Source organism: Scyliorhinus torazame, chromosome 6 (assembly GCF_047496885.1).
Source record: "Scyliorhinus torazame isolate Kashiwa2021f chromosome 6, sScyTor2.1, whole genome shotgun sequence".
Taxonomy (NCBI): Eukaryota; Metazoa; Chordata; class Chondrichthyes; order Carcharhiniformes; family Scyliorhinidae; genus Scyliorhinus; species Scyliorhinus torazame.
In genome coordinates, this window is record NC_092712.1 from 317,083,564 (window position 1) to 317,106,965 (window position 23,402).

At 46.2% G+C, this 23,402-nt stretch overlaps 1 long non-coding RNA gene across 1 annotated transcript in view; it reads left to right on the plus strand.

The window, feature by feature from the left end:
• LOC140425628 (uncharacterized) overlaps positions 1-2,698 on the plus strand; it is an 82,546-nt gene extending 79,848 nt beyond the window's left edge. Inside the window, exons 2-3 of the long non-coding RNA XR_011947912.1 lie at positions 1,719-1,920; positions 2,268-2,698. This is a non-coding gene — a long non-coding RNA (uncharacterized lncRNA). The remainder of the gene's footprint in view (positions 1-1,718; positions 1,921-2,267) is intronic.
• The last annotated feature ends 20,704 nt before the right edge of the window (positions 2,699-23,402 follow it).

The window sequence follows — 23,402 nt, forward strand, 5'->3', positions numbered from 1 at the left end:
AGCTGACTATGCTCCTGAAGCTGTGACTAATAGTCAGTGTTTCAGGGTTATAGTCCAATTCAATAAGAGTAATAACACAAAATGAATGTTCAGAATGTTAGCCTATATGTGCAGGCGGGCGTAAGATTGATCCAAACATTTCCATCACCGAGTGCTTTAGAATCCATCCCGTACATTTTTGGGAATTGTCCCTGTAAAAGTAGGTTTCTCTGGTCAACTGTACTCTAACAAATTTGCTTATATTGCATAAACATAGTTTTAAAATTCCCAGCCGTAAGCTGTAGCTCTTTGCTTAAAATGATTGAATTTTATCCTCAAATAAATAATATATGGATGGTTATTTGTGTCAGTTCAGTTAGGGAATATGGTAAAGCATGCCTTATTTTCACTTTGTATGTCTCCGAGAATTTCCAGTCTTTTCTTTGCCCAATTTGTGCATGTGTTATTCTGTGTGCTGCTCGGCGCCTCCCGCGACGTCTTGGCCAAGCCTCGTGGGATGGGTCCCCTGGTTCCCAAGCCTCTCAACAATGATGCTCTACTTCTGCCTCTGGAATTCCTGCTCAGACGATCTGCTCTCCAATATTTCACACCTTACGCATGCAGAGCAAACTCTCCAACTGCGGCGTCTAGTTGAGACCACATGAGAAAATGCATCGAGGCAAAATGGCGGGGGGAGGCTGGGCGGGGACTGGCGGTTGGGGGGGGGGGGTTGGTGGAAGGGGGTTGGGTTGGTGGCACGGAGGGCAATGGCTTGATTGGGGTCATTTGGGGAGATGGTAGGGGTGGCACGTGGTGCAGTGGTTAGCACTGGCACTACGGCGCTGACGATCCGGGTTCAAATCCCGGCCCTGGGCCACTGTCCGTGTGGAGTTTTCACATTCTCCCCATGTCTGTGTGGGTTTCCTCCGGGTGTTCCGAGTTCCTCCCACCGTGCAAAGATGCGCAGGTTCGGTGGATTGGCCACGATTAATTGGCCCTTAAGATGGGGGTTGCAGGAATAGGACGGGGGATTGGGTGGACTTTCAAAGAGTGGGTGCAGATTCGATGGGCCGAATGGCCTCCTTTTGCACAATTGGGATTCTATGAAAAAAACAGGTTTCCCGGTTGTCTGCAACCTTTGCTGCCGGGGTACCTGCAGTGAGGGCAGCACGGTAGCATAGTGGTTAGCACAATTGCTTCACAGCTCCAGGGTCCCAGGTTCGAGTCCCGGCTTGGTCACTGTGCAGAGCCTGCACGTTCTCCCTGTGTCTGCGTGGGTTTCCTCCCAGTGCTCCGGTTTCCTTCCACACTCCAAAGATGTGCAGGCTAGGTGGATTGGCCATGCTAAATTGCCCTTAAGTATCCCAAATTGTCCTTAGTGTTGGGTGGGGTTCCTGGGTTATGGGGATAGGGTAGAGGTGTGGGCTTGGGTAGGGTGCTCTTTCAAAGAGCCGGTGCAGACCCGATGGGCCGAATGGCCTCCTGTTGCACTGTAAATTCTATGATTCTATGACTCCAAAATGTCCCGGTTCCAGGAACGGCCGGAGAATTTTGGCCGTCAAACTCTGCTCCTCTCTCCACAAATGTTGCTGAATTTTTCCAGCAATTCCTGTTGTTATTTATTATTAATCATCCAGAAGTCTTGACGACTTGTCCGGAGACCTCAGATCAAAACCCACCACGATGCAGGAGAATTTCAATTCAGTGAATGAAATAATTCTGTTTCTGTGCTTCACCAGATTGCTCCTGGGGCATTTTGCTGTGTAATCTCCTCCATCCTTTTATCACGACAGTGGGAATCAGAGATCTCGTGGAGGCGTGAGTTCATCTCTGCATTTGCTTTCAACTTTTTGGGAGTTGGAAATATAAACTCCTGGTTTCTTGAAGGGCCGTTGCAAAGCGATGAACATTATCAGATATTGCAAATCTGCCCCAAAACAGGTAACAATTCAATAGAGAATCGAGGTCAAATGTTTTAGTAAATATACATACTGTGTTGTGTTTGAAGAAACGTTTTCAAATTCTTAGTTTTGCTTGAGGCCAGTTAATTTTATAATATTATGTTGGTTCTGCAGTCGCAATTGAAGGGAAATAGCCTCGTTACATCTGGTTTATTGATGCCTTTCAGCTTTCCATTGTCAATCTTCCTCCTTCCCATGAAAACACGCACTTTCTAAAATACGCTTTCTCAACTTGGGGCCACAAGTCATACAATTATGCTTGTCACTCTTCTCTGAACCTTCTTTAATGTACAGCTCAGGATTGATTTTCTTTTAATTCATTCTCAGGACATGGGCATCTCTGGTCCCACTTCTGCTTGATTCGACTGAGTGGATATCTAGGTCGCTTTGAAGGGCAGTTAAGAGTCAGCTGCAGTGGCGGCGGCTGGAATCAAATGCTGGCCAGGAAGCAGTGAAGACAAGGGTTTCTTCCTCCAGAGGACATGACTGAACCAGTTGGGCTATCGCGACAATCCAACGATTTGACTTTTACTGATGCAAATCTTTCTTCTGCCTCATTCCGGATTAGAATCCCTACAGTGCAGAAGGAGGCTGTCATGACCCCCACCAGGACCACGGGGAAACCCTCATTGATCTCCCCGTGGGACTCATGGAGTACCAGCTTCTCAGGTAGGAGGCAGAGGACTACCACCTGGAGCTCGTTATGAACTAACATAAAAGCAGGCCCAAAACAGGGCCTGGTGTTATTAGCCCCCCGCAGCTAGGACTGTACTGGGAGTGATATGCTGTGTTATGCAGATCATTGCCCAAAAATCATAGATAGGTCTATGTTGGTTTACAACCAGCCTCCTCTGAGTCGTTAAAGAGGCCATTCGGACCATCGAATCTGCACTGATGTGTTGGGTGTTCTGGATCACAAACAGGTCACCAACACTGGAAGTGGTGCAACTCTATTTTATTATAAGGTTAACTATATTAACATACTTGAACTGTGGGTAAATACAATACCAGCTTTAACTGTTGACGCTTGCCTAGTCCTAACCAGGTGATGCACTCAGCACATGGTGAATGTCTGTGTTGCAGGCTGTGAGCTCTGTGCTCCGAGCTGGCTGCTACTAGAATGAGCGGGAACTCTCCTGTCCCCTGTCTTTATAGTGCGTGTGCTCTCACTGGTGATTGGCTGCGGTGTTGTGTATGCTGATTGGTCCCACTGCATGTCCATCAGTGTGTGTGTGTCTGCACCATGATATACTGGTGAATATTATGACATGCACCAACCTTCTGAAAGTGCACCCTACCTAGGCCCACACACCCGCCGATACCATAGCCCCACCTAACCTTTTGGACTCTAAGGGGCAATTTATCATGGCCGACCCACCTAACTTGCACATCTTTGGACAGTGGGAGGAAACAGGAGCACGCGGAGGAAACTCACCCAGACACGGGGAGAAGGTGTAAACTTCACCCAGTCATCCAAGGTTGGGATTGAACCCGGGTCCCTTGCACTGTGAGGCAGCAGTGCTAACCACTGGGGGGGGAATTTTGGGTTTGCGTTCTCTGGATTATTGGTAATAAGTTAATATAACCAATAAACTAGCCCATCCCTAGAATGTAAAATATTCAAATTTGCACAGATTTCTCCAAATTTAGCCCCACTGATTAAAATAACCTGCTTCTCATCAGGTGATGTATTTTGATCCTTGACTCGTTGCGATCAATGATCGGATGGTTCATAATCACATGAAATGGATTAGCTTTGCACCGTTTGCGAAAACATCATTGATCTTCCTCAGTCTACTGCCCACTATATTCACTGTCCTTCCTTAAAATAAATTTAATCTTCTGTTGTAAGCTCTATCCACTGGATGCCTATAACTTAGGCATACCGTTAAACTGTATCATGGGTCCATAGCTTGCTAGGGCAGGGAATTGGGCAGTGAGCGAAATTCTCCGTCTTGCGTCCCCGATAGCGGCGTTCCCGGCGAGGCGGAGAACCCGGCGGTAGTGAAGAAAATGGGATTGGCACTGGTTCTCCTGCCCCACACTGGTGTCTGGATTGAGGTTCATGCCCCACGCCAGTGGGAGGATGCAGATGGGTTATTAAGATCCATTCGTACCTACTTAACGGGCCGGGCACCCTATTCTCTGGCCCCACGTGATTCTCCGTCCTCTGGGCCAGGAATCATGTGGGCAAGGATTACTACTCGCTAATGAGAAGCATGGTCCTTGTGTGTGTCATAATATACACACAAGTATATGATGGTGCACAGACAGACAGTGAGTGACACAAAGGATGACCAATGAACATACAGAACACAGCAGCCAATCACCAGGCAGGACACGGCCACTATATAACCAGGGGGCACTAGTTTTCCCGCTCTCTGGGGATGCAGCCTCTGAGACAGTCAGAGCCTGTGAGCAACAACTAGAACATCCACCATGTGGTAGAAAGATAGTCTGGTCAGGTTGGCCTCAGGTCTCCAGTCAACTCAGCATAGTGTCAACCCACAGTTAAAGTATGTTTAATAATTGAGAGTTTAATAAAATAGAGTTGCATTTATTCAAGTGTTGGAAGCCTGTCTCTCTCTCTCTGCTACATTAAACGCAGTCCTGGCAGACCCAGCTTTCCCAACACATCAGTGTGGTGGAGCTCATGGTGGGCCACTCTTTAAGGGAGTTTCCCCCAAAGACCACCCAAGGGCCACCCTCCCCTACCCACAATGCAAGACCTGCCCACCCCACCCCCACCAGACACTCCGACCATCCCCCACAGAGACTCCCTTAATAAAGAGACCCCCACAGAGATCCCAGAGGGTCCGGGAGGCTTGCTGACAGGGTGGGGATCTGTGGGGGTCCCTTTATTTCAGTGGCATCTGGGTGGGGTTCCCTTTATTTAGGGGGTCTCTGGGAGAGGGCAGGTCAGGTCACCCCATACTGTGGGGAGGGGATTAACCCCAAAAATCCAGGGGTGAGGGGCTGAATTAAGCAGCGGTGTGGAGGGGGAGGATGCTGCATTGCGATGCCGGGGTAGGGGCGCTGAATTGTGATGCCGGGGTGAGGTTGATCAACCTCGGGACCTCGCTATCGGCCTGCCCACTCAAAATAGAAGTCCGCTCTTGGGATTACCTCGGGAATCCCTCTCAATATTCGCCGTGCAAATACGAAGGATTGGGAATCGCTTCCTCATTTGCGCTTCCAGCAAACCTCCCAAACAGAGACTTTCGCCCTAATTTTTAATCCGTCTCATATTTCCTGTGTAACTATTCAGGTGATTCACACAGAACTGCCTAAGGGCAGCACGGTAGCTCAGTGGTTAGCACTGTTGCTTCACAGCTCCAGGGTCCCAGGTTCGATCCGCGGCTTGGATCATTGTCTGTGCGGAGTCTGCATGTTCTCCCTGTGTGTGCGTGGGTTTCCTCCAGGTGCTCCGGTTTCCTCCCACAGTCCAAAGATGTGCAGGTTAGGTAGATTGGCCGTGCTAAATTGCCCTTCGTATCCAAAAAGGTTGGGTGGGGTTACTGGGTTACGGGGATAGAGTGATGGTGTGGGCTTGGGTAGGGTGCTGTTTCCAAGGGCCAGTGCAGACCCGATGGGCCGAATGGCCTCCTTCTGCACTGTAAATTCTATGATTCTAAGTCTCTAGCTCCAGCTCTGAGTCGGAGACCTATTCAGAGCGTCCCAGGGAGCAGGGGAATTTCCCACCAGAAGTTTAAACTTTCTGAGCAATTCCCATGGAGGTCAGCGGGTCAGAACTTCCACAAGATCCTGACGCGCACCTTGGGCCGTAAGTCCAGTTTTTGATGATCTGATGGGCCTGGGCCACCAGCGATGATGCTGCACCGGGCTCCCACATGGAAACTCAGCTCCAGACACTCATGGACTGTCTCAGCCGTCCTTATAACCACTTCTCCCTGACTGTAAGTGTCAAGAAAACCACGACCATGCGACAAGGTGTTGCATCATCGCCCGATCACAATGGGGTACTTAGATTTGAATTTGCCTTCAGTAGTGAGTTTAGTTTGCATCTACTACACAAATACTGCAGCGTCATAAAGCTCAGTGCATTGCAATGAAGAGACAGTCAGCAAAATGCTGGTTTTCTTAAGTTAATGGTGGCACAGAGCAACACGCTGTTAATCTTTAGGCATAAATGATGGTGAGCACCGTTTCCCTCACTTGTTATTTTGACAGCAAATTATTTAAGCTGATACATTAGTGAACCGTAAGTTATTGCTTTCAAAATTATGCTGATAATCCTTCTGTGCTCTTGAGATGGACACTGAAAGCATCCTCTAAAATGCTCAGGAGCATATTTTTACTGTCACTATGTCAGACTAAACGATTTGTTATTCAATGTTTCGTGCCTTACTCCATTTCAGAATTTTGGAATAACATCCATCCTCTTTCATTCCTCGCATTTAACATGTGTACCCATTAAACTCTTAAATAGTATTACGTGCGCCTCAGTGTATTTTCTCTCTCATTCCTTTGACGACTCTGGGTCACATCTCATTTTAGTCCAGATTCTTTTCAACATGTTTTACAGAATTAAAAATCTGTTGAAATTCTGTCTGTATCTATGATACGCTAACTCAGAAAACGAATAAAAAGCTCCACCACTCGCCACCAGATACCTACCGTTTCAGAGGGTTCCGTTGTATTTGAATGTTCAAAATTTGAGTTTAATGGCAATTGAATGAAATGAACTAAAGGTGCCTCTTTTAAAAAAAGACTAAACGACACTTATGATTTAAAGGCAATCATCTTTTCTTGATTGAACTGGTTAATATGATTCAGTGAAGCTGTAAGCACAGTGGTGAAAACCTCCTGCCGTTACTATTTATTGTGAAATTGTAAACATATTTTGAAAGATTGCTAAATGTTGAGTGATAGAAATTCTTCCCACTATCTGTAACATTAACTGTATATTAATCGAGTGTTTAATCGTATTTGTTGTGAAGGTTGCCTGGTGTTTTATGGGGAGGTCTGGATGATTGTATGGTTCAACAGATACTGTTTATTGATGACACATAACTATGTGCATATCCAAGGTGTGGCCATGCATGGGTGCTGTGTCCATGCAGCCTCCTCCCAGACTCTTCTCCATGGACAGTCCACTATAATGTGACCCTCTACTCCATACTGTGGGCAGTACTGTTCTCCAATCCCCATTAACCATTATTCTGCCAAACATCCTTATTCCACACCTCCCCCCCCACCCCCCCCAAGTCATCACCCAAATACATTTACAATACAATCTGTGCTTTATTTGATACCCCTTCTCGAATCTCTGACTTCACAAATGCACTGATCTGGAGGCTTAACAATTCTTCCAGATCTCGTTCTGTCACACTCGGAGAGATCTGGAGGCTTGACAATTCTTCAAGATTGCGCTCTGTTACACTCGGAGAAATGGTAGTCTCAGTTGCTTTCGGTTGACTTTGTTTGTTTGCCGTTGAAACTGCAGTACTCTGTGTTTCCGTCGTTTGGTTGTCTCCATTTGATTGCTTTGTTTTTTGCGCTCCGACGAGATGCGTTTCCCTTTCTCGATAACCTGTCTGCTTTGTTCAGACACTGTGGCCGGAACTTTCCACCATTCAAGGCAGTGGCATCTTCCTGTGCCGCCACCACCGCACCCCCCGCCACAGGATTCCTGGTGGCGCGACGCATTCAATGGGAAAACCCCATTGACAACGGTGGGACTGTAAGATCCAGCCACCGTCGCTGCGAAATCCGTGGCAGGTTACATGGAAAATCCCGCCCCGTGGGTTTTGTCCTGCTCCCTCTGATGGGGATGTTCATTCCGAGAGCGGACTCAGATTTTCATTTTCCAATCTTATTTCTGTCTTTTCTTTCTCTGTCAGCAGAGAGCTTTGTCCTTGTCCTTCATTTTGGTTTCATTTTGTTGGCCAGGCCTGTCTCCGATGAAATCTTAATTTGTTTCGCTGTTGGCTTCATTACCTGCTCACAGCGTGGAAAGTTCGATACTTTTTCCTTTCAACGTTTCCTCTTTTCCATTCATCTTGTTCTTCAGCTTTTCAGTCTCCTCCTGGTAGCTCTTTGCTGTCTCCTGGAACAGTGACCATTGCTGAACGTCCTCTGCCAACTGGTCCTTCAGTTTGTTAAGAGTGACGTTGAATTTGTTTTGCTTCTCTTTGTTACTTTCCAGAGGAACACATTTTGACCTGAGTTTCCTTGCTATGCACTTCTCCAGGTTTTCCTTTTCGCTGCCCCTTGAATTTTCTTGCGATTCAACAGAGCACCGGCGATTTTCTTCTGCTGTTCTTCCATTCTGCTGTTCATTACAGTCTTTGTCTTCTTCATGCTGCTGAAGGGTCACATGTTCCATTTTGCATTTGGTCTTGAAGGACAATCAGCTGTTTCTTCAACTGTTTGTTTCCTGTTGACCTTTTGCCAACCCACACAGTGCTTCAGTGCGTGGCTTTGTTGTCAAATAGCTACAATGCTGCTTCTGGTAAAGGAACACTCAACATCTTTTTGAGCTCCTCGGGTTTCTTCAGGGTTACATATTTATTCTTCAAAGAGTATCTCAGGGAACAACTTCTTTGAGCACCTTTTCTTCCTGCTGTCGTGTTTGGCTGTACTTTTTGGTTGAGTTCCTTCCACTCAACTTTAATACGAACATTTTCCTGCCAAATAGCTTCATTTTCTTTTTGTAGGCTCTGCGTCTGTTTGGTTATCTCTGATAGCTTTCCTTCATTCGTAGCCAGCTGCTCACTCGACATTTCCACCTGCTGTTGCAGTTGGGTGATGTGTCAGCATTTTTGAAAAGCTCTATTTTTAAGCATTTCAGATGTTTCTCAGCCATTTCTTTTGTCTGTGCTAATTTCTTTGACTTGTTCACTTCATTGCACTGATGTGGTCTGCTACCATTTTGTGGTTTTCTTGAGTATTGTCTCCCTGAGCCTGGGGTCTCCTGTATTCTTAGTCCTGGAGCTTCCTGTTTCCCTAGCTCTGGGGTCCTCTGTCTCACATGGCCTGGGGTCTTCTTGCACCCCTCAGTCTCTGCTCTTCTGTCTCCCTGGCTACTGAGGTTTTTTTGGTCTCCTTCAGCCTGGGATGATTTGTCTGCCATGGTGCTTTATTGGGCATGTTCTCAACCTTTTCTTCTGGTCTTTGCTCTCCACAACTTGTCAAAGGCTTTTAATACCTCATCAAATGTTGTTGAGGATCCATCTATACCTTGGATGAAGATTATTTCATCCGCAAATACACTAAAAAATTATAAAAATGTAACAACTTTTACTTTTTCTGATTTACTTACTTAATCCTGGTGCACTCTTGTAATATAAGCATTTTCTTCGCACAACTCCCAATCCTGGGTCTGGTTTGGCCGTTGATTTTGCCGAAACTGGTCTGGAAGTTTTAATTTTCTATCCATGGCTGTTTTCAGTCACATGGTTTTGTCGTTGCTGCTTCAGATGTCATTGTCCTTTCCAGAACGTCTGTGCAGGAACTCTCTCTTCAATGCAGCTCCACAGCTGCCAGTTTTGTCCTTTGTGATCTACCTGCACTTTGTCGGATTCCGCAGACTCTTGCTTCGATGATGGGCTGTTTTCCTATAACCCACCCTCTCTGCAGGGAACCTTCAAAAGAAGACGTTTGGGTCAGCTACTGAATTTCAGAGCCTTGGAATCACCTGGAGGGTAATTTTTAAACTCTGCCGGCCCGTGTAAAAACAATATTTTTTTACCAGTCCAGCTCAGCTACCTCATGTTCCGTTGTTGGTTGAGGATCCTTGCTGCAGATTTCTTCTAGCTGTGCTCTGGGTATAAAGACACTGGTCGCTGTCTATTTTTAAAGGTAAGTTCAGCTTTTTTGCTGTATTTTTTGCTCACCTTTCTTGTGATTTGGCCAGGTCTGTTGATTTCGCTTTTACCAGGTTCCTCTTTTCATCCTTTACTCTTGGTTTACTGTGTGCCTTCTTTCCATCTGCACAGTTAATTTAAAAATAAATAAATTTAGAGTACCCAATTATTTGTTTTTCCAATTAAGAACATGAACATAGAACATACAGTGCAGAAGGAGGCCATTCAGCCCATCGAGTCTGCACCGACCGACTTAAGCCCTCACTTCCACCCTATCTCCGTAACCCAATAACCCCTTCTAATCTTTTGTTGGTCACTAAGGGCAATTTATCATGGCCAATCCTGCTAGCCTGCACATCTTTGGACTGTGGGAGGAAACGGGAGCACCCGGAGGAAACCCACACACACACGGGGAGAACGTGCAAACTACACACGGCCAGTGACCCAGGGCTGGGATTCGAACCCAGGTCCTCAGGGCCGAGGGTAGCAGTGCTAATCACTGTGCCACGTGCCGCCCCATCTGCACAACTAATCATTCTTTTTCAGCATTCAAAAGAAGATGCTTGTGATTTGGCTAGGTCCCTTTGACACTGCCTTTATATCTGATCAGGTTTAACTTTTTAACTGCGCTGCAAATTATTTTGCGGCCATTCAGACTTTTTTCTGCTCTGTTGAATTTTGCTCAGCCTTTTTTGATCTCCCTAAATCCCTTGGCTTTGTCTTCGATCAGGTTTGGTAATGGACTTCCATATACCTGGCAGACTCCTTCAGCCTCCACCTCTGTTGTGGCGCTTTTTATTTAGGCGCTTTCTAACTGTGTCTTTAATTTAGGCACACTTTGTTCAATCTTTTGCATTCTGGGTTCTTTCTCCAACTCCTCCGGGATTTCAGGGTCCACCCTTGACTGCCACCAAGTTTCAAAGGTTTGGTTTCTCACAAAGAGGGCTGGAGGCTTATGTGGTTCAACATAAACCATTTATTGTTAATGCCTAACTATGTACGTATCTATGATACTGCCATGCATGTTATACGTTTAGCTGCTGTTGTATAAAGAGACAAAAATTCTGCTCCTTTTCCACAAACACCTTTAATTTACTTCAACAGACTCTGCACAAAACTCTATCTTCACATCACCTGACACAAAGGCCACCTGAAGCCCCTTTACATATCAGTGTCAATTATTGGATACTTAACATAAATGAGACAACTAATTGGAATGTCTCTTAACCCATTACTTAACATGCATGGGTGCTGCCTCCATGCTGATTCCTTCCAACTCTTCTCCACACACAGTTGATGATCATGTGATTCTGTGTGTCACTTTGTGGGTGGTGCTGTTTGCTAGGCCTAGTGTTATAATCCATGAGACCCACGAGGACGACCCAATTGTCCTCCCCCATGGTGCTCGTGGAGTGTGAGCTCTCCCGCTGAGGGGCACAGCCCCCCAACAGCAGGCTCCTTAATTCCCCGAGATATAAGTCAGCCCAGGAAGGAGACGGCACCTCAGGATGGTCCTGGCTGAAACTTGGACTGTTGCTTAGTTGCTGTATTTCCTGGCTGTGAGTCGGAAATAAACTACTGTTGACTCACCTTTCCAGGACTCCTCATTGACTACAAGACCTAGATTAACCGTTATTCTGCCAAACAGTCTTATCCTATAGTGTTCAGTTTGTAGACATTAATTTTTTTCATAGAATTTACAGTGCAGAAGGAGGCCATTTGGCCCATCGAGTCTGCACCGGCTCTTGCAAAGAGCACCCTACCCAAGGCCAACACCTCCACCCTATCCCCATAACCCAGTAGCCCCACCCAACTCTAAGGGCAATTCTGGACACTAAGGGCAATTTATCATGGCCAATCCACCTAACCTGCACATCTTTGGACTGTGGGAGGAAACCGGAGCACCCGGAGGAAGCCCACGCAGACACAGGGAGAACGTGCAGACTCCGCACAGACAGTGACCCAAGCCAGAATCGAACCTGGGACCCTGGAGCTGTGAAGCAATTGTGCTATCCACAATGCTACCGTGCTGCCCTTAACTGGGGATTCACTTTTGTTCCTATATTTAGGAGCACGTTGTGGTTGTTGGGTTTGGTGCTGCATGTTTGTAACATGTGTCTCTGTAATTAAAAGCCTCAATGTGTACACCAGTTCTATCCTTCATATCCTGGCTCACTGGAGTTGAAAATGTGAAGTGCCACTAGCACATAGCAACAACAAGTTGGTTGCACTTATCCTTCAATCATAGAATCTATGTTTAGCTGGAGATATCTTGGGTTGGATTTTCCGTTGTTGGGATTCTCCGTTTCGCCAGCAGCCCAGGGATTCCTCAATGACTTGGGGCTGCCCACAATGGGAAGCATCATTGGCCGGCTGGCGAGACGGAGAATACCGGAAATCTGGTGCGGCGGGACGGAGAATCCTGCCCCTTACCTGTCATTGTGTTTATCGTACAGCTGAGAACGCTCCATCTATCATTGCCCAATGCCGACTTGAGACTGACAAGGGGCTTTGGTGTTGGCTAGAATTTGGAAATTTGTGACAGAGTGGGAGGGATTCTCCATTGTGAGTCCACCTCACTACCGCTGCCAGCGAGATGGAGAATTTGGCGCTCAGCCAAACCTTCATTCACTGCAGCGGGAAAGGGGAATCAAACGGGGAATTAAAGTCACTGTGAGTCTTCCAATTGGATCACTGTCTTCCGTCGCAGTCAGAATTTGTGTGTTTTCTTATTGTCCCTCATCAAATTGTTTTGTCACTGCAGTGTGCGTATTTGTACCCTCAGAATGTTCATCCAGATTGCAATAATCCCGGCAGCAAACTGTTTGGTGAGTTTTAAAAGAAAGAATATGGGCGGCGTTCTCCGCCGACGGGATCCTCCGCTTCACCGGCAGCGCACTCACGCCCGCGGATTTCCCGATGGCTTGGGGTGCCCACAATGGAAAACTCCATTGGCCGGCTGGCCGTGATGGAGAATCCCACTGCCGGCGGGGCTGCGCCGCACCAGTAAAAGGGTGTGGCGGGATGGAGAATCCTGCCCTATATGTATAATCTCACATTTTCTGGAGGTTTAGAAATGTGACATTTCACTCACTCAACTCATACAAAGATCAGATACAGATGGGAAAATAAAACATAAGTACAGCTTGGTAATATTTCAGTCTCTTTTGTGGGAGGTCTGCAGGTTCTGAGATGAGTTGATGCTCTGGCTGGAATGAAGATATGGAAAGACGAGGATTCCCCGTAAACTGTGAGGTTTCTTGTAGTTTTATTACCAGGAGGTTGGTTCTCAGGTGAACGTCTCCCACTTTCAAGGTATTATTGTTTACTACCGTGAATGTAACGTTGGCTGCAGCTGGTTTGATGGTTGTCTGTTGGTCACTCTGTCTCTGCAGAGCTGAATCTTAGTGGTTCAAAAGCAGGCAACGAACATGGCTGTCTCACCCATGTGACCTGTCACAAGCCCAAAGCCCTTTTTCAAATAAGGTGGTGTGTTAGGCCGGTGAACATCCTGTGCTGTGACTTTTCACACCTTGATAATTTGCGATAGCCAAAGCCTTAGTGTTTGGCATGAGAGGTCATACACAATACAATGAAAGGTCACTGAGATCCATTTCACATCTGTTTAACACCACTGATTTTCGATGTCCCTGGTTGAACATGGAGGCGAGTTGTCTGCAATACATTGTTTGTAGTTTTTGATTCATCCTTAAACAATGAGATGTGTGAATTTGACAAGAGGGTGTGAGAATCATCCACTTTAGATCCATGTACAATCAGATATTGACCTCAGACCCTACTATCTACAGTTCAAATACCAAAAGTCCCATCATATGGTGCAACCATCCCTCCTTCTTTGTGTTCACGTTTTAGAATATAGCTTCAACATTGGTGATATATTTGCATATTGCAGTGGTGGCCACTGCTGAAAGTGGGCCCAGACATGAAGAAAACCTGGACCCAGATTAGTCTGGGATTTTGGATGGCGAGAGTCCAGGGAGGCCAGGGCCGAGGGCAAAGGAGTTGCAGTCATTTTTGGAGGCCAGGTAAGGAGGAACAAAGGGCATAACACCTTGGAGGGGGAGGTGCCCCCGAAGCGCACAGGGTCCCTCAAACGACGGCCCTCTGTCTTCCTGACCTTTCCACAAAGTTGTTTTAAGAAACGTCCATCTGACTCCCATCTGCCCACCCATGCCAATGGTATTGTGGCATGGGCAGCATACTCTTCGGGTCAGTTGGCTTGTTAACAAGCTATATTGCCTGTTACTTATTTTTACTTAAAAATGGCAGGCTGGCTGTCCATTTCGATGCCTGCCCACCTACCGCTTCATGGGGATCAGGCCAGAGGTGAGTGGGCAGGCATTGGACTAGACACCTGTCATATTTTATGTGTGCCCCCAATCACAAACATTGCCTGGCAGTAGTGGGTTCAGTGCGAATAAATTCCAGCCCTCAGAAATATACTCGTGATTGTATTTTCTAGATTATATTTTCTAATGTTGCGACAAACCTAATGGAACTACATCACGATTAACATTTGATGTATGTGAAGATTTTCATGTTTTAAGGTTAGACAGAGAGATGTGCGTTGGCTGAAGAGTAACATCCAGTTATTCCTGAGTTGGTTTGTACTCTGTATCGCTTGGCTTCTCAGCGTTCAGCATTAGGTAATCACAATCAACTTTATTAACCTTCCAGTTGCATCGTATCACCCCCAAACACCCCACCCCACACACTGCTCAAGGTGTCTAAATTCCAGTGGTGAAGGAACAAAAAATAAACCAAAAATATTGCAAAGAGAAAGAATTGCCTCTGGCAATTCCATTTGGGGTGTTGCCTTGACATCCATTCACTGCGTGGGGTTCAGTCTGAAGCTTTGACTTATTGAGAATGGTGCCGTATAATAAAGATTGGAGCAAAAATCAAGTTAATCACTCAGCTCTCAGTCACCTCCAGGCCAGTTACAGAATTCTAGAATACCAAACTACAACTGACTCCTTTCTTTCACACAGAATTCTCCATTCAGATATGTTACAATCATTAACCGTCAGAATGCAGGAAAGGGCATTAAACAGAAATCATTTGGCACTCCTGCTCCGATTGTATTCCACTGTCCGCACATGTGTGGACATCATAGAACATAGAACATACAGTGCAGAAGGAGGCCATTTGGCCCTTCGAGTCTGCACCGAACCACTTAAGCCCTCACTTCCACCTATCCCCCTTACCCAATAACCCCTCCTAACCTTTTTGAATACTAAGCGCAATTTTAGCATGGCCAATCCACCTAACCTGCACATCTTTAAACTGTGGGAGAAAACCGGAGCACCCGACACGGGGAGTGCGTGCAGACTCCGCACAGACAATGACCCAGCAGGGAATCGAACCTGGAATCCTGGCGCTGTGAAGCCACAGCGCTAACCACTATGCTGGTTGAGTGTAGGATTAAGGTGAGCCGGAAGGATTTTAATTATTTAATAGTACACTTATGTCCTCGATCTGATCTCCTGCTTGAACAATTTCTTTCCACGCGAGGTAACTCAAGGCTATTTGCTTTCCTAGTATAGTTTTGCAGCCTTAATCAACAGCCTTTGGAAGAGGAGGGCAAGAAATATATTTCAAAAAACAATAAATGTGTAATTGGAAGGATTGTTTTTATGTCATTGTTGGAGACCTTCCATGGTTTTCGACAGAAAGAGGCTCGCGCTGAAGACGTTTTCAGAGAATAATTAGTTCAGACTCTAATTGCTAATTGTTTCCCAATTGTTGCACAGGTGTGATTTGCATTATTGATTTGAGAAACACGCTGTGAAGGCGGGGGTGCTATGAGCCTGGAATGACTATTGAGTAATGTGTAGTGTGTGCCTGCACGTGAGTGTGAGAGTAGAAGGCAGCCCAGTGGACACTAGCTCTTCATGGATTAATTTTATTTGGTTGGATCCCAGAGTTCTTGGTCTGGCTTCAAATCCAGCCCAGAATAAAGGGCTGTCATGCTCATATTTTTGTGTGTGCCTTCCCTGATCTGTAGGAGCCTGATTTGAAGGATTTGTGTCATCTTGGCTCATCTGCTGATAGTCCAGTGCAAGGTGATCCACAATGGGATGTACAGGATGTGCATGTGCGGATCAATATTGATGGAAAATCAAACTATCTACCCCGATTCACTTCAAATACCCCATCAAAGCAAATATTGGGATGTATCTCACAGGCTAAGTCTGAACACATTGTCCTGATCATTGAATCACATTGGAATATGACGTACAGTTTTGGGTCCTTTACCTTCAGTGCGAGCTTGATCTATTTGGGGTGCTTCAGAGAAGATGGGCAGGAGATGATTCCAGCAGCTAGGACTTTGCAGGAAAGATAGCTGAGCTGAATTTGCTTTCAAGTGTTAAAGGAATAGATGAGAGTGGACGTAATATAGATTTTTTTCAATTCAGAGGGTGGGTACAATGCTGATTTAAGTGGTTTAGCTAATTTAAACTGTGACCACATCACTGGAGGACATGAATACAAAATGAAAAACCTCAAATGAGACTGTTGATTAGAAGATTTCTTTCCCTCCGTAGAGTAATGGCTTTGTGTAACAGGCTCCCAGGAAAAGCAATTAATACAATGTTGATTAAATCCTGTAAAAAAAAAGCTCTGGATGAATATCTGGTTAAAAATAATTGAAGGTTATCGGAGTAGGAATGCACAGACAATCAAATGCATTGTGGAACACAAGGGGCTTGTGCTGCAGAGAATTGAACAATATCCTCTTTGGGCTCCCAGTGTTCTGTTTAACTGGCATAGATTCTAATCATAGAATCACAGAGTTATGCAGCTTAGAAAAAGGCCATTCGGTCCATCGTACCTTGTGGCAGCTCTTTGAAAGAGCTATCCAACCAAACTCACTCCTTTGCTCTTGCCCCATGGCCCTGCACATTTTTCCTTTTCAATTGTTTATCCACTTCCCTTTTGAAAGTGACTCTTGAATCTGCTCCCATTGGCCTTTCAGGCAGAGCGACGGACTGCGCAAAATAAATTATCCTCACCTCGCCTCTTCTGTCAGACATGTTAAAAAAATATTGTTCCGGTTTCCACATTAGCGAGGGGGCTAATTCCGTGAAAGATTCAGTGAAAGATTCCTCATAGCTATCATTTCGGGAGTCCTTCTCTCGTACGTTCTCCCTCTGCAGGTTAAACATATCCAGAGGCATTCACAATGGTTTCAATTTCATGTTGCCTGTTAGAACAAATACATGCAATAGATCAGATGACCTCTTCTGCCATGAACTGTCTTGTTTAATACAAAATATACCGATTGACTATTACAATTACTTGGTGTGTGTTGGAATATTGGGTTAAGAACAGAGAGAATGGCCCAGCAATTGGGGTTAAATAGGATCAATCCTGCAACATATTGGATCTACCTAAGGCACACTTATTGGGCCTTATTTGTATGGCTTAGGAGGCTCACGATTGAAGAGGATATTAATATCGGAACACTGCATTGCCAGCAATGATGATCAGATAAATTCTGGAAGGGGGTAAGAATTTGGGCGATAGAGGGAAGACTAGTAACTGGAGGAAGATGATCAGCAGGGAGGAGAAATCAGGGCAAGAGCAAAGGAAATCGGGGAGGATTGGGAAATTGGGGAGGATTGGGAGTTGGGGTGAGATGATTGGGAGGAATGGGGAGATCAGCAGCCGGAGGAAAGTGATGAAGAGGGCTGATGCATCAGGAGTTGGAATAAGTGATGGGGAGGAAAGAGAGAGATTGGGAGATGGGGGCAGATGGTTGGAAGGGAGGCTCCTGCTGAGATTGAGAGAAGGCTGAGCGAGAGTTAGCAATGGTCTTTCTGACTGCAGTGGATTCAGGAAGTCCATTGCTGTTTCGCTCAGCTTCACATTCAGATGAATCGCTCCACCGTTGGGATCTGTGCCTTCAACGACCAAGGTTCGAAGCTCTGGCAACATGAAATTGAGAATTCCCTCCCCAAACCCCTTTGCCTCTCTGCTTCTCTTGCCTCCTTTGAAACCTAACACCTTGACCAAACATTTGTTCATCTTGTCCAAACATCTCCTGAGATGGCTCTGGAGTCTAACCTTTTTTGATAGCACTCTTGCAAAGCACATTGGAACATTTGACTACATTAAAGGCACTAGAGACATGTGAGTTGTTGTTGTTGAGAGACAATTTCAAGGCCCAATTAAAAGATTGGACCTTAAGCTAATCATTGCAAACTATATGTTCTGTATTTCAGTTCTGTTTCTGGAAAGCGCTGCCTCGAAGTGGTGGAGCCAGGTTCAACTGAGGCATTCGAGAGGACATCAGATGATTCCTTGAAGAGAAACAGTGTTCAGAGTGGCGGGGAAAGGGTAGGGGAATGGCACGAAGTCACGATGCTCCTTCCTGGAATTGTTTGGAGGGCCGGTACAGCCGGTACAGCCAAATGGCCTCCCTCTGCACCGTAACGACTCTGTGATTCTGTGAATTGTTAATATATTCATAATGGCCAAGTGTTTGCAGCGTTCCAGATTGAGCCATAGGTCAAACGATAAAGTAGAGCAGAGATGCAAACATTTCCAATCAGTCCGTTCCCATTAATATTTACTCAAGCTTTGAGAGAGACAGAATGACGGTTCAAATACAACGCTGTCTTGGTGAACAGAATATCGTTATCATTATAATCTTTTTGATGTGAAGAAAATTGCTTCCATCAGTCCTTCAATTTGGATTATTTTAAAATTATGAAATGGGCACCACTTTCAGTGGAAAGCATATGAACCACATTTAATGCTTTCAAATCACTATTCAGTCTCTAGCAGCATCATAGTTCGCGAAAAGAATATGATTGTCTCTTTCTTGTCTGTGTGTGCTGTCTTCGTGATACCATTTCTGCCTTCACGTCTTCTGCTCCTAGCTTTATTTCTCTGTTCTTTTCAGTTTCTGTTTTCCCCAACACATCACTGTGTTACTTTCTCTGTCTTGTCCCTTCCTCTCAGGACAGGCGTATTGAGTACATGGAATAGTTTGGTGGGGAAAGGAGCCAGTAAACAGGTACAGGGGTGGATATGTGTGAAAAATTCAGCCCTTCCCAGTCTCCTTTGCCCAAACACTTGAGCTCCTTCCCGCCTCTTACACCTTCTCCTTCCCAAAAGCCTCCCTTCCCCATTCACTCCATGGCTTCCACGAATGGCGCTGCCTCTGCAGCTTTGAACGACCCGCTCAACGCTTATGTTTCCTCCCCGTGTCTGCGTGGGTTTCCTCCGGGTGCTCCCACTTTCTTCCGATCCGCCCCGAAAGACGTGCTTGTTAGGTGAATTGGACATTCTGAATTCTCGCTCAGTGTACCTGAACAGGTGCCAGAGTGTGGTGACGAGATGCTTTTCACAGTAACTTCATTGCAGTGTTACTGTCAGCCTACTTGTGATAACAATAACGATTATTATTATTATTATTTTTGTCATTATCATTTGTCTCTCTCTCTCTCTCTCTTAACCCTCCTCCCCATTCATATCAACTCTTACCCACTTTGGCCAGGTCAAGTGGAGAGATACCTGAGATACCCCCACTCCCTGCTCACTGTCTTTGTTCAGTCAGATTTGGGTTTTAGTGCGAGGTTGAATTTTTCAAGCTCAAAGACAAAAGTCTCTGTGGGAAACAGAACATGGATTTGAAGGCAAGTAGATTGATTGTGGAGAGGGAAAGGGGGGCTGATTGGAAATGGTTGCGTCGCTGTTCTATTTTATCATTTGACCTACGACTCAATCTGGAAGTCTGCAAAAACTTGGCCATCATGACTATGTTAACAGGATGTGAAACATCTAGTGCGAAATGATTGGCTCAGATCCAATCTTTTAATTTATCCTTGAAATTGATTCTCAACAACAACAAGTTGCATTTGTATCTTGCCTTTAACACAATTAAACATCCTAAGGTGCTCGACAAGATCATCACATTAAAAAAAAGAGATGCCTGAGCCACGTAAAGAGATTTTTGGGCGGATGACCTCAAAAGTTTGGTCAAGAAATTAGGTTTTGGCAAGGAGGCAGGAGAAGTAGAGAGGCAAAGGGGATGAGGGAGGAAATTTCAGCCTAGAGGCTTGATAGTTGAAGGCATACCATAGAATAGATTATTTTGTTGCACGTTTGAAGAAATGGAACTTACGAAAACAATGTGAAACTTAATCTATCACTGCCCTTCTTGTTAATTAGAAAACTGAAAATATTCTGCCAGGCCCGGCAATTGCAAGCTAGGGATGAGCAAACAATATATTTGGAAGCCTTAATCATGTTCGAGGTACAGATATTGACACAAAACTCTACTGCAAACGTCACTGCCCACATATGTGAATCGCTGACCAGTGTGGAAAGCATTGCGGTACCCTACACGTTATACCACTGGAAGTTAAACAGTCATAATTTACAGCTATATGACAAATACTTAATACATATATCAAATTTATCTTCCTCAATGGAGGGATTAAGTTGCCTAAAATAAACAGGTGAACACTTTTGTGAAAACAGTGCAGTGAGAAGTTTGACACATCTGCATTCATCCAGCAATTTCATTCCCAGCATCTTCCGATCTGTAGGCATACAAAGGTCGATTTTTCTGATCTGACATACTGGGAGCACTGGTGTGGACTGTGTGAGGCTGGTGTATATATAGGACTGATCTGAGCAAAGGCTTCATTCTCACCCAGTGTGCTCAAAGTGTGAATGTTGTTACTAAGGTACATTTTAACAACCATACACAGCAGGGGGAAAGAGCAAAAACAGGGAAATGAGAATACTGGTCTGAACTGGCGTTCCGCTTAATCGTGTACAAGACCAGTTAGGACCAATGTTTGCTGTTTTTTGAATGTTTTGGTGGACTATTTCCCAGATTTTGCCAATGTGCCAACTTCCAGCTATTAAAATGGGTAATGCCAGGAACACATGTTGTGGAACTAGTGATCTTAACATTTTGTTTGAAAGGGGCAGCACGGTAGCACAGTGGTTAGCACTGCTGCCTCAAGGCGCTGAGGACCCGGGTTTGATCCTGGCCCCGGGTCACTGTCCGTGTGGAGTTTTCACATTCTCCCCGTGTCTCACCCCCACAACCCAAAAAGATGAGCAGGGTAGGTGGATAGGCACCTTAATTGGGGAAAAAAATGTATTTGGTACTCTAAATTTGAAAAAAAAATAACATTGTGTTTGAAGATCCAGTTCTCTTTCGTCGAATCATAGTATCCCTACAGTGCCAAAGAAGGCCATTCGTCCCATCAAGCCTGCACCTATCCTCTGAAAGAGCACCCTACCTAGGCGCACAACTCTGCCCTATCCCCGTATCCCCACCCGAACCATGGACACGAAGGGGAAGTTTATCATGGCCAATCCACCTAACCTGCACATGTTTAGATTGTGGGAGGAAACAGGAGCACCCGGAGGAAACCCACGCAGACACGGGGAGAACGTGCAGACTCCGCACAGACAGTGACCCAAGGTCGGAATCGAACCCGGGCCCTGGCGCTGTGACGCCACAGTGCCAACCCACTGGGCCAGTGTGCCACTCAATGCCTTGGCATTGAGCTTCTGAAATTATGGAGCCTTCGTCTCCTGTTGGCGCATTAACTTTTGTGCGCAATAATGGATGAAAACACTATTGTGGCAGAAGTGATGCAAAAATGCTTTTGATGCTTTAATTTTCCCTCTCTGGATTTCTGGGCACGGCAATTTGATTTTCTGCAAATCTAAAGGCCAAGGCACAGTTGCCTGGATACATCTGAGGGGATGTGTCTTCATCAGCACTCTTTTGCCATTCAGCGAGTCATGGAACTGTCCCAAATTCTCCAGCCTGGCACTTAAGGCTCTTTCCTTTGCGATGACCACAACCTTGAATTATTATGCCATTGGACCATTACTAGCTGTGTTGGAGCATTATATGCCAAATGACTCAATCAACAGCGCCCAGTTAAGTATAGCAGGCGCATTATTTTCTAGTGGAGCAATTTAACAGTTTTTACAATAATAATGGAAAAGTAAGAAGCATGAATGGGTGCTGCACTTTTTCTGGTGCCAGGTTTCTCCAAAGTGCAAGGTCGTTTGGTAGTTTGAAAGTTGAGTCTTCGCTCTCTCACTCTTCGGCAGTCCCTTGGCGTTGAGGGTGACTTGCGTCCACACTAACAGCGAGCTCTTAGGTGACTGAAGAATCTTGGGTGGGATTCTCCCATAATGGGGCTATGTCCCCACGCCCACGAAAAAACGGACGCGAAACACTCTGGACGTAACTGGAGAAAGTCCAGGGTGATTCTGCGATTTGCAGGGGGCGAGCAGGGCCCCGGAGTGCTCCTCGCAGCTCCGGCTGCCGATACGGGGCCCTGCACCTCCGGTCGGGGGTCCGCGCATGCGCACGGCGATGGCCTTCGGCGGCCGACCCGCGCAACATGGCCGACCCACACCGCGGACCGGCACCGAAAATATAATCCCCCCACCCCACCCAGACCGCGCGCACCCACGGATCGGTGGCCCCCAATCGGTAGCCTGGCCGTCCTGGAGGGTCCCCCCCCCCCACCCATGAACGATCCCCCCGACTGAGCCTGCAACCGCCATGCCGCGTTCCCGATGGGTGGAACCACGAGAGAACCACGCCGTTGGGAACTCGGCCAGCTGCACTCAGTGAATCGCCGTGGCGGCCTCTTTCAATGGCCCCCGACTGGCGCCGCGTCGACCGAGCGTCATTGCCGCGATTCTCCGGTCCCCGGAGAATCGCGGGAGTGGCGTCGGACCAGATCTTCAGTTTGATACCCACTCATCCCCCCCCCCCCCCCCCCCCCCCAGCGCCGATTGCGATTTTGGCACGGAGGCTCCGAGAATCCCGCACTTAATGTGCGGCCTCCAGCCCCTGTCAGCAGTGAACCAGACGGTGGTTGGAGGAGCAGGTGGGTGGGATGCCTGTGTGGCCACGGGTTTGTTCGCTGTCGACGGTTGGGTTCTACTCTCGTCAATGAAAGCCAAGGTGTTCAGCTCCTTCCCAAATGCTTTGCCTCCACTTCGGCCGGTCTTGGGCCAAGGATTCCCAGGTGTCGGTGGGGATGTTGCATTTTTTCAAGGAGGCTTTGAGGGTGTCCTTGAAGCTCTCCTTGCGCTCGCTCGCCATGTCGAAGCTCCGAGAAGAGTCTGTACCTTTCCTATTGTTTCGGGAGACTCGTGTCAGGCATGTGGTTGATGTGGCCCACCCAGTGGAGCTATTTGAGCATGGTCAATGCTTCGATCGGAGTTTGAGTGTTGCTTAAAAAAGAAACATTTTGTTGAATCTTGTCACTTGTCAGGACAATTTGCAAGAATACCAAAGTAAGGAAAAACAACAAATTTGCACTACATGAGAAGACAGTGCTGATTGGTTGACAAATGGACTATGATTGGTAGACATTACCATGGATAATGCACCAGCTGATGGTGACTTATAGATAACTTCCAAGCATTGTTTGGAATTTAAACCAGGCACCTTGACTTGGATAGATCAAGGCATTGCCCTGAGGAATGAACCAGCAAATGACTGTCACTTATTTTGTTTAGCTGAAACAGGCATAATTAATGTGTGTACATGTTCTTTCTGTTTGAAACGAACAAGGTCTAGAGTATTAATATATGTAGTTTTCAG